The following is an 11,230-nucleotide window of genomic DNA, read 5'->3' as shown; positions in this document are numbered from 1 at the left end:
TAAAAAACATAACAGAGAAAATGGGAACACTTTATGACGTCCAGTGGAAGTATTTTCTAAAAAGATTTTTTTTTTTTTTGTGAAAGGTCTTTAATGAAAAAATTTGATTTTCCAACCAGCTGTAATTGTAATTGCAACATTAAAGCAGAACTCGTTCCAGACACAAAGAACATGCAGACATAAACAGCATATTTAGATTAGTTACTGGACGAAACTCACCCATAGTGTAAGCAAGAGCTTGATAATTTTACTGAAAAAGGCATCAGAAGATAGCAGTGAAAAAAGGAGACAAGTAAATGAGAGCACGGAAGGACATGGCAGATTGCCAATAGGAGATGGAGTGTAAATCCAAGTTTACATAAGGGTAAAAGAATAAAAGTGAAGATCAAACAGGAAAATTCCCCAAGCTGTCTTAAAGGCGGGGACATTAAACGCATTTCTTGTTTTAATTATAATAATAGTAATAACAACAGTAATAGTAGCAACACTAATAATAATTCTACACTAAAGAGTATAAAGATAGTCATTAAGATCTTGGGGGAAAAGAATGAAAATTTAATCTATTTCCTGGTTTAGAAAGTTAGTAAAAAAAAAAAAAAAAAGAGTTATGATAATTTCGCTTTTCGTTTCCCACTTGTTCATACAATGATTCAAAGATTTGGGGCCAAATGCATCTCTATTGTAAGGGGTTGTAATCCTCATTACCTCCAGTTCAAATTACACTGACATGTCATGAACTACTTCAATCCTGAAATTCCTACCAGGCCCATGTACAAGCATCTCACATATACAATTATATAAGGGCTATTAAAAATTCCAGAGAGCAAGTGTGTTCCCATTTGTGCACTTTCAAACACAGATTTTAAGGTTAATGTTTTACTACAAGCCCTAATTGACTCTACAGATGCATCATTCATTTTCTCTGAGTGGTATCACATTTCCTCAAACAATATAAATTCACAATTTATACTGATATATTTATATTTTTATAATATATATATATACACAATATATATAGATATAAATACATATTATGATATATATATATATATATATATTTAAATAATATAATTTTTTTTCTTTCAGATTTTTCTTACCAGCAAAATCTGCATCCATTGCCTATGATCAGGTGACAAAGACGAATTATTGTTGGCTCACATTTCTCCAACAGTGCTATAAGGTCTGCAATACAAATTGTCCATATCTGCAGTTGCGCTGCATGTCTAATACTAAAAGAGTAGAAAGTTCTCAAAATTTTATCTCTGAAATAAGCACATATCATCTACTTAGTAATTTTGATATTACACTGAAAAAAAATCTTATCCTATCAAACACTCCTGGCGGATGATCAAAATGATAAAATAGTAAAAAAGATAGCATTTTGAAGTGTCTTTGGTAGCAACGTGTGTATAGCTACATCCAAACTCTTGGAGGCTTGCAGAGTTATGGAAAAGATTATGGTGTCAGTCTACTGATATAATAAAAATTATTAGTAGGCAAATATTAAAGCACTGAATGAGTTAAATCAATTAAAGTAATTTCAATAAAAACTCAAGGGAACATATGTGAGGGAGTTAGAATCTTCATCTACTCACCTATGCAAGAAAAACAAGAACTTGATGCCATCGCATAAAATAAGAACATCTGTATGCCAATGTAAAGGAGATGACCTGTTATGCTATCAAATGTGTAGCCTATCTTAATAAGTTTAACAGAAAATCGTTGCAAAAATTTAAGAAACAGCAGAAAGACAGTGAGACAAACCATTCATTCAAATGCTTCTAGACTTTAGACTCATTTGAACTTGATACCATTCACAAGATCTGTTAGGCCAGTAGCGATGCTGCAAGACAAGCAATAAGAGCAGTCTAGCAGCAGTAATCTTGAACACCAACAGAATGGGTTCCACAAGAGGAAATCTGATCTCAGTCTTGCATTAAGATAGAAACCTTAGGCCAGTACAGTCTACTTTATCCACCAAGCTGGAATATGCTGCATCAACTTAAACACTTATATTTGACTTATTTCTACCTATACAGTCAGTGGAACTCATCTTTCTCATATCTGCAGAAATTAAGGTGTTTTCATAGTTGGTTCTTATGGCACAGATGAGAAACAAAACCAAGGTGATGGACACACACCAGATGTTTTCTGTCATCATTTCATCAGCCCCAAAATGATAACATAGGAATGAAGACTACATATAACCTGTAAAACACGGTGGACGGTAACCAGTAAAACACTGTCTGCATGTAAAGAATTCAGTGCCATCTGTTATTTTCTTCACATTCACTATTCTAAGTATAGCTATCCATATTTTTTCAACCCCAAACACTGAAGATGTCAAACACCTGAAACAGTTTTGTAATGACACTTACAAACTGAGGAATGCTATGCATGGAGCATCTTCTTTGCAAAATGTCATGATCCTGCAGGACCCCATTGTCCAAGAAAACCTGAATAACATTAGTATTGCTTTCATGCAAAACACGTGCCTGAGGTCTACGCTCATTTGGTATGGGATGCTGGTAAGGTGATGATAAGGAAGAAAAGGCTTCTTACATATTCATAAGGACCAAACAATTAGCAAGTCTCCAGACTCGGAAAGAAAAGGTGTGTGTGTTGGGGGATGGGGGGTGGACGTGTCACATAATCATACATAAAACAATAATCTTGTGAGAGAAAATTACTAAGATTACAAGAAGAATCAATGTACCTGTAAATTAACAAAATGGCAGCTGTAATAAATGCTCACCCCTCTAAGACCACTACACAAGACAAGAATGGATCAGTCTGGTCTCCCGTAAAGACAGGCCTTTACACAGCAGAGTTTTAGTCCAGAAAGGCTGACACAGTGCCCTGTCTCAGTTTAAGGCCTCCAGCATTACCTAAAAGAAAGAGAAACACAAGAGGTGAAGGGTTTCACTGGTGTCCTAGCCACCTATAACAGCAAGTTAGTTGGTAAAAATCTGAGGGTCACCCCTCGAAGCAGTGTGCACCCTGGAGCTGATCTCTTACAGCTGATCTCCGTAGAAATCAGAGCTTCATGACTTACAACTCCAGCAGATCTCAAACATACTACTTCATTTTTTGTTGTTATTATTGTTGTTTAACTTTCAGCTTGAAATACCTTTAAGATCAGTCTGTATAAATAGTTAAATATTCCCATTTATTTCTGGGAACTACAAATAAAAACTAAGCTTCACTAAAGACACTTGCAATAAATGTCCAAAGACTGGTATATGTAATGAGATTTTGGTTGTTGGGAAAGGCAATGGCAATCTGAAAAAGGTGTTCATTCATTCACCAGACTTAATCTCCATATGTCAAGTTACAACAGTAGAGCTTTTCTGTCTGTAATTCATGGTAAACTGTAACCGGAGGAGAAGAAAAAAAAAGAAAAACAACACACTTTACTATCCACATGCTTGTTTGAAGGCTCTATGTTTGTGTGTTTTGTAGACAAACCAAAGCAAGAACAGAAGAACAATCACCACCCAGTGTCATAAGCACTTTAGTTGGAACAGAAGAGGAAGCAGAGTAAGATTGTTTCTTCTGATGGCTGTTTTGATTTAATATGCGGCTGAATTATGGCATCAAGTACTAGTAATCTGATGTCTTTCATGCTTTCAGCTCAAAATAAATTTTAGAAAGACATGAAAAAATGATGGTGAAATGTTTTCATCAAATTCTTACACAAGTTCTACAACATGAATAATAAATACAGGGATGTAGACTAAAAACATGAACTATATAATTCAAAATTACTACAAAATTCAACATGATGTGTTTTCTGAAATAAAGAAATGAGTGAGAAGCCTGCATGTAAAGGTTTACCTCTACTTTGAAATATACATATCTTCAAGAAAATTCTGGAACCAAGAACTTTTGAAGGCTGTCAAAGGAGAAATAATAAATTAGTCAGGATAGGTGCCAACGTTTGCTAATGTGCATATACAAATCTGTCGGTTGTCTCAACCTCGTGTTTTTTATTTTGTTTTGTGTTGTAAGTTATCCCTTAAATATAATTTGCAAATATATCTGAAAAGTTATATAGAAGCTCTTTTCTCTTCTCTAATTTATTACATGCATAGCTGTTCAGGTGCACTGTCTCCATCAAGCAGAAACTAGAGACAGCATCACACCTTGTTAGTAAGTTCAGAATTCAATTATATAACCCTAAATGTTTCTATAAATGCCTAGGCTTTTTAACTATGCAACTAAAATCCATAACTAAATATAACTTATAGCAGAAGCACAAAAATGAAATAGTACCTCAGGAGATGGCTGTCTGACAGAAGCTGTGGAATACAAGTCCTTCCCCAGGACTCACAGATTTCCCTGGGTCTGCAGGATTTCTTACTAACCAGGCAGCTGGGAGTCCATGATTTAGCCTTCAGTTTGCAAATGCCATTTCATTCTTCCTTAATCTAGTTTGTATTAAAGCATCCTTTCCCTCACACCAGGCAACCATTTAGCATATACTGGTTTTCAGATTTGCACTCGATATTGTGAAAAAAAGGTGAACATTTCTGGGAAGCACGACGATTCCCATTCCCACAAAATGCAAGTGGAGATTAGCTCCCATCACCAGTTGCCATTCAAAGCCTAGAAAGAGATGGTGTTTTGTTTTCTATTCAATCCTCCTACTGACACAGGTGCAAATTGCTTGAAAACAGGTTAGCAGTAAGATTGTCCTTTCTAGGTCAGAAGACTATGCCTAATGGTTCTGGATACTGCAGAGATAAGCCTTCTTCAAGGAAAGGTATTCTTACCTAGTCTTTTTTCAGAAGTCATATGGGGAAGGTTCCACATAGCCCTTCTTTGGACATTGTCTAATAACTTTACGTCCTGCTTATATTGTGGTGCCCCAAACTGCAGATGGTGCTTGAGGTGAGGCCACACCAGTGCAGAGCAGAGCAGGACAATCCCTTCCAGCTAGTAATGTCATGCCTGATGCACCCCAAGGTAAGGCTGGCCCTCCTGGCCACCAGGGCACACTGCTGGTTCATATTTGACTTGCTGCTGACTAGAACCCCGGATCCCTTTTTGTGGGGCTGCTCTCCAGTCTCTCATTCCCCAGTCTGTACATAAAGACAGGGTTGCCCCATCCCAGGTGCAGAATCCAGCACTCGCTCTTATTAAACTTCATATAATTGGTGATTGCCTGGCTCTATAATCTGTCAAGATCTCTCTGCAAAGCCACACCTCCCTCATAGGAAAACACTACAATGTAGAATGTATAGAAAATATGATATTTAAATACATATATACACCAAAAAAAAAAAAAAAGAGAGAGAGAGAGAAAACTATAGCTTTGACTTTAGAATAAACTCCAAGTAGGTTAATACACATCTTTCAGATTTCAAGAATTATATTGCTTGAAAACTATATTTAATAAAATGTATAACCCAAACTAATTAATATCATTACTCAAATTCTCACAGAACTCGGCAATCAAAGTAAGTGCTGTAAGTGTAGGGTGAATAGTCTCTCTATAATTCATAACTGACAATGAGGCTTAAAACACCTTAAGTGAAAATTTTAACTAAGGGTTTATTGTACAGTTTATATTCAAATGTGTAAATTTATATCCATAGGTATTCCCACAATACTACTCTAATTAAGACTGTAAAGTTCTATGTTATACTTATCTATAGGAGACAAACATAAAATAAATACAGACAGAAAACCTAAACAAAAAAATGCATATGTAAAAAGCAATGTTAAATCCTAAAGTGACAACTGAATCTGGTACCATCCTACATTTTTCAAAAAGCTACTGTATTTCTTAGAGAGACATATGTAAAATTCACAAATATAGAATTGATAGACGTGGCACCACTCAAATCTATATAGTAGTGAAAAACATGAAGCATTTGCTGTTTACATTACTATATCAAGCATGTATTGAAGAAAGCTGAAATGAAGCACATCTTGGACTACTCAGATCAGGGTGGTTGGTTTTTGTTTTTGTTTTTTTTTTTGGTTGGTTGGCTGTTTTTTAAATGGTTATTAATTTTACATGTGAAACCCTGTTTGAAATGAATCCTGAGGAAGATGTCTTTGTACAATCCTCACTAAAGAAATATCCATATCAGAGACGAAATTGTAATTGAACTCCTTTCTAGCAATCTATACAAAGAGGCAGAGGTTTAAGAGAAAACATAGATCAAATGACTTAGAAGTGGAAAATAATTACAGGAAAAAAAAAATAAAGAAAAAATAAAGAAAAAAAATCAAAAGATACTACAAAGTTATACAAACACTAGAACGTAATAAAAATCTGTCAGGAATACATGCTTTATAAATAAAATAATGACCTACAGTTCCCAATATTAATGCTTAAAATTTTTAATTATTTTTTTAATACAATTAAGATTACACAAAGTTTCCCCAGGTCATCTAGTCTTCCTCAATCCCACATTCAGGACATTGTATAACTTAAAATACTAACTGCTACATACAGCAAAAATATTCTTGAGTTTTCTTTGTTCTGAAGATCAGCACAAGAAGGTGGGTTCTTATCCAACCATATTTGTAGCCATGGTATCTTAAATTTTCTACAAAAATAATTTTCTGTGGATCACTCATTTCCTCTTCTAGAAAAATTTAGATCTTAACATGAATATGTTACAATAAGAAAAAATATCCAATTCCAATTTTGATTCAGGAAATGGACTATCTTTTGCCGTACACTCCACCACCTCTAGGCAGAAGTGCCACCAGGTCCCTGCCTTAAACTTAACCATGCAAACCTCTTTAATCCTTGACTAGAGTCCACAACCTGTCAACTGAGCCTCAGCTTTTCAACTGAACGAGGCATGAAAGGCTATATGGGGGCACCTGCTGATGAATGCTGAACCACCCTGCACCCCCTCTTCTAAACCAAACATGCTCAAGACCTAGGTTGGCTTCGCATGAAAATCTAGTTTTGAGATGGGTTGGTGTTGGGTCAGGATCTACCCGTACATTCAGGTCAGCTGGTGATACAGAAGAAGTAAGATGAGGGAGAAGGGTGGTAAACTTCACTCCAACCCTGTTCACCTAAGTGAGTCTCATTTTAGGCTTAGCTCTCCAAAAGGTATTTCAGGCTTCTTAAGGCCCCAAATGGCTGGCCAACAATCAATGATTGATGGGACTTCCCCAGTTGAGCTTGAGCACCTCTGGGTTAGACTTCTGCTCTCCAGAGAGCCAGCTTGCTGCAGATGGAGTGAGCTCTGGGGCCCACAGACAGCTATTACTCCCACTAATGACATTTTTAGAGGGTGAAGACCTCATTGAATCCATTGACACTGACCCACGGGGCTACATTTTCTCCGTGCTGCTCAGTGAATTAGGCATGCAACTGCTGCTATTAATGAAAACAGGGGATCTGTACATCCAGTTCCTGGCTCACAGGGCTGCTAACGTACCCCATAATTTGAGAGAATTATGTCTTAAAGGCTATGCTGTGGTAGAGAAATCACTCATGATGAAACAATGTTTAAGTGGTGGAAAAATCTTGGTTCTAATGTTAAATGAATTTCTCCAACAGAGACTTTCAAGCAACTATTACAGGATGAAAATTTCACACTTCAGAATACCTAATTTAAAATAACATCTTATATCTTAGATACTCTGGCTTACTGAAATGATCAGGCCCATTTCTATGAAGCGCCTGTCCCGATTCATTTTGTCTGGAATGTGCTGCCCTGCTTAATCAAAACAAAACCTAAGACATCTACATTTACTTTTTTTTTTTTTTTTTGAAGTGGATATAGTGATTATGAGTGCAATTTTTATGTTGCTTTTTGCAAGAAAAGGTAGGTACTCATAAAAATATGTGACCTACCACCAATGCCATTATTTTAATTGACATCTGTAAGTGTATTTTCTGAGGTTGCATCAAGACAGACGAGGGCCCTTTGTGCCCTTCTGACAGTGATGGCAATCATTAAAAATTTACCAGGGTCATTAAAGTGAGAAATAGCAGTAATGCAGAGCTGAATATCACCATCCCATGTGGATTCAACTGAAGTGCAAAGAAAGCCAGCACAGAATTAGCTGAGATCCTACACTGCCACCTTAACCTCATTGTAAGGAGGGAAAAAAAAAAAAAAAAAAAAAAAGAAAGAAAAAAAAAAGGAAAAAAAATCAACTTGTCTAAAGCACATTAGAGTAGCATGTTTCACTTATATGGCAGGTATTGCCAGTAAAGGACATAACGGTCCTCTTCACAGTAAAGCACTACTTGGGCTTTCACGTGGTACCAGCTCTGATGAGAGCTGGCAGGGGGACCCAAGATCACCGCATTAATGTCATCCCAGGAAACATTTCTGTGGAATTCCCTGGGGATATTATGGCAGCAAATGCACCAGGAGGTGGCTTGTGGGCCACCCCCAGTTGCACACAGAGGCAGGTATACAAAGGGTGGCCCTGATATGGAGCAGCCAGGGAAGCCCAGGGATGACCCACCTCACCTTTACTGACTGCAAACACGTTTGGCCACAGCACGTGGCCAGGACAGGGGTAGCTGCTCATTGATGGCCTTCTGGAAATACTTGCTGAGGAACCACCAGGTCATCTTTGAAAGAAAAGAGAAATTACTGTGAGTCAGTAGGCTGCTACCTTACAGCCCAAGCAAACCTGGTGTCTCTTTCCACAGCAGCTGCCTTCCATCAAATGCTCTCCTCTCTTAGCATGAAACCTATTTTTTCTTCATTATTGGACTTGAACTTAAAAAAGCAACATCCCACCCTATCTTTAAAATCAAGTCCTTATGTAGGCACCATGACTACTTTTAGTAAGACTACACGGCACTAAGATGCACAGAAAGCAGCAGCTGCAGGTATAGCATAGTTTAACATGCTTAACCACAAGCCTGATGACTCATAAGACAGGTACCTTGCCAGAACAGCTAAGTGTAAATTACCCTAAGTTTAAAAAAAAAAAAAAAAAAAAAAAAACTTTAAAATCATTATCACATTTGTGTTCAATTACTGTACTACCTTGTGAACTGACATCACAAAAATCCTCGGAGAAAAGGTACGGGACATTTCTAACCTTGCTTTGATTATCCTGTTCATTATATCAAAAAGAACAGGAAAGCGATCTCCTACAGGAATCAATCACTGCTCTTGTTTTAATCCGCCTCCTTTGATTTCCTGAGTAGCTCAGATTCAAGATACACTTTCTCCTCTCTCTGATGCTGCCTCTCACTGCGGAACTGTGAGAAGGAGCAAGCAGCACAAAGGCCTTTGTCTGCCACAGCTGCATCAAGCGGCTGACCGACCCACATCCCGGGTACTGCCAGGCTGCACGGGGCTGGAAAGAGCTTCCATCACTCACCTAGAAAATGAAGCAGGGGACAGCACAGGAGGGAGACAAATTTAATTGCGGATTAAAAGCAGACACTCTGAAAGTCAGTCTGTGCATGCAAACACATGGACACATTAATATATTCATAATATATGCGTAGCATAATTATAACATAATGGCGGTGGATGCTCCACTTCAGCTGATCACATGGGTACTCCCTATCACGCATCACGGATGTTGGTTTTGCTGAAGCTGTGGGACTGTGATGCTAAGGTCTCTTTCAAGATAACTTTTGCCAGCCTTGGAGATCCCAGTGGAAAAAAAAAAAAAATGCATGCACCTATCAACTCACACCTGATATATCTGTTCTTCAGAGTCAGACATCATTACCACATGATGCACAAGGGCAAACATGTTTTAAACATATGTTTTACATGGTGCAATCAATCATGATGCAACTAATAACACTAATAGTTGGTATACAGTAACAATACACCCTCAAGCCTGTGCAGTGGTGAGATAATGCATTTCCCAGGTCATTGGAGGCACTAATTTCACCTTCTGCCTCATGATACTTCCAAGGAGCATGTTATCTCAGGGCAACACATGTCTGCTGGTGCCTGACTGTTTAATTATTGTACACAAAATTCCAAATCAGAATAATTGTCATCTCGAAGTACCACTGTGCACTGCAGGGTCCTCTTGATGTAAGCGAACAAATGTAAGTTATGCAGCAAATAAAATGACCTTGGTAGAGATTTGTTCCCCAAACTGATGGCATTTCACAAATTTAAAGCACAAATACAGGTGATGCAATTACATTCTTTGGTTCAAAAATTCACTACAGTTTGTGGTCTAATAAGGAAATTGTCTATATTCAAGATCTTTTGCCAGAATACACTAACCAGGATCTTCCAGAAGATTTTTCTTAGGCCATTTCTTAGTATTAGTAGTTGTCTTAGTATTTCTTAGTGACAGCCTTCCATGTCATACAAACAAATGTGCAAACAGAGCAAGGCTTTTAATCTAGCCCATTAAGGTGCACGGGTTACACAGTTAGCCTCTGATCTAATGAAAAGATATAAGAAGTGGGAAAGGTCAACACGTGAGCAGATGGAAGCACTATGCAGTGGATCTTCACCTTGTGGTATGGAAGATCCAGTCCTGAGTCTCCAGTGGGACCAGCACACACAGACACAAGCCTGCACCCGAATCTTCTCTGTGTGGCTTGAGCATCTGAAACACTGAGCATCTGTGGCATAAGCATCTCTGAATATAATTAACTGATTTTACTTTTCTTTCAGGAGAGACCAGAGCTGAAGTGCATTTCTATATACAACTCATCCTCAAAGCCGAAATCATTTCTACCAGCAATAGAATTTTTGATCAGCTGCCATTTTGTGTCACATCATGTCCCTGAAAAAGAAATGACTGATCATTTTAATGTCTACAGGACTCGAAGTAACTTACAAATATATATTTATCAGCCATATCTAATTTTCTTTACTGTTTTTTAACAGTGAAATATTCTCATGGTAAGAAATGAATTATCCAGGCACATATATTTACTACAAATGAGGAACTCGGGGGCAAATGAGGAACTTCAGGGGAACAGAAGGTTTCTTGTTAACTCTATTTTGTTCTGAACTAAGGCTGCACAATCAAGTTGCTTTGACCGCTAGAGCAATTGGTCCTAACTTGTCATTGGGACAAAAATCCATCACCCGAATTGCTTGATATCTGGGATGGCAATCCGTCATCCAATGACTCGATATATACCATACCAAACAATATCTTATCAGGAATCACTAACAAGAAGATACAGAATCATATGAAAAAATAGAACCCCAAAGGATCAATAACAGTGATTTAGTGCATCCCCCAACCCTGCTGCAGGATCATTAATACCCAACCCAGTCCTGAGAGATGT

At 37.6% G+C, this 11,230-nt stretch overlaps 1 long non-coding RNA gene across 1 annotated transcript; it reads right to left on the bottom strand.

Moving 5' to 3' along the window:
• Positions 1-1,122: 1,122 nt before the first annotated feature.
• Positions 1,123-10,701, bottom strand: LOC119714411 (uncharacterized). The gene is made up of 4 exons (XR_005261604.2): positions 10,442-10,701; positions 8,463-8,566; positions 3,838-3,895; positions 1,123-2,888 (listed from the first exon to the last, which is right to left on the bottom strand). It is a non-coding gene; the product is annotated as an uncharacterized lncRNA (long non-coding RNA).
• Between the last annotated feature and the right edge of the window lie 529 nt (positions 10,702-11,230).

This window comes from Anas platyrhynchos, chromosome 1 (assembly GCF_047663525.1).
Source record: "Anas platyrhynchos isolate ZD024472 breed Pekin duck chromosome 1, IASCAAS_PekinDuck_T2T, whole genome shotgun sequence".
Classification (NCBI taxonomy): Eukaryota; Metazoa; Chordata; class Aves; order Anseriformes; family Anatidae; genus Anas; species Anas platyrhynchos.
The sequence above is the reverse complement of the archived record's forward strand: the minus strand, read 5'-3'. Positions and strand labels throughout refer to the sequence as shown.